Below are 582 nucleotides of genomic sequence, written 5' to 3'. Positions count from 1 at the left end.
TCTGAGACTCCAGTGACTATCTGCAGCGACGGCAAGTCGACTAGTTTGGACGAGAACAGGAAACTTTCCAGTGAATTTGACAGAAGACTTAAGTTCTGCTCAGTAAAGATGTGTTAATTTACTCAGATACCAGGTCGAGTAAAAGAGGTTGTGTGCCTAACAGGATTAGTCGCACTCGAGAAAAAAAAATTTTATGAAGCCCATTTCTCTCAGAGGAAGTGGCAGCTAGCCACAAAACTACTGTCAAAACCACTATGGTTGGCCAGCTCAACTTTCTTCTGAGAGACAAATTCATTCTCACATGCTTCGCTCAAGCGCTTCAACTCAGCTCAGGTGGCCATAAGGCTCCAGGAGAGCTGGTGCTCATTAGAAAACCGATATTATACCCGCTGGAACTGCGGATCAACAGCTCTCGCATAGGGGCAGATGCTCAAACCGCTAGGATGGCGCGGCTGTAGTTCAGAGCGATTGATGAAACGGAGATTTTTGTCTCTTAGACTTTCTAGAAGCACGAAAATGCACTGTCTTCAGTTTGGACCTCTGCCTTCTCAGTAATTCCATTGGGTGCTGTGGTGCTGTCCC

Source organism: Amblyomma mixtum, chromosome 2, assembly GCF_055824585.1.
Source record: "Amblyomma mixtum isolate Tamu chromosome 2, ASM5582458v1, whole genome shotgun sequence".
Classification (NCBI taxonomy): Eukaryota; Metazoa; Arthropoda; class Arachnida; order Ixodida; family Ixodidae; genus Amblyomma; species Amblyomma mixtum.
This window is presented reverse-complemented; position numbering follows the sequence as displayed.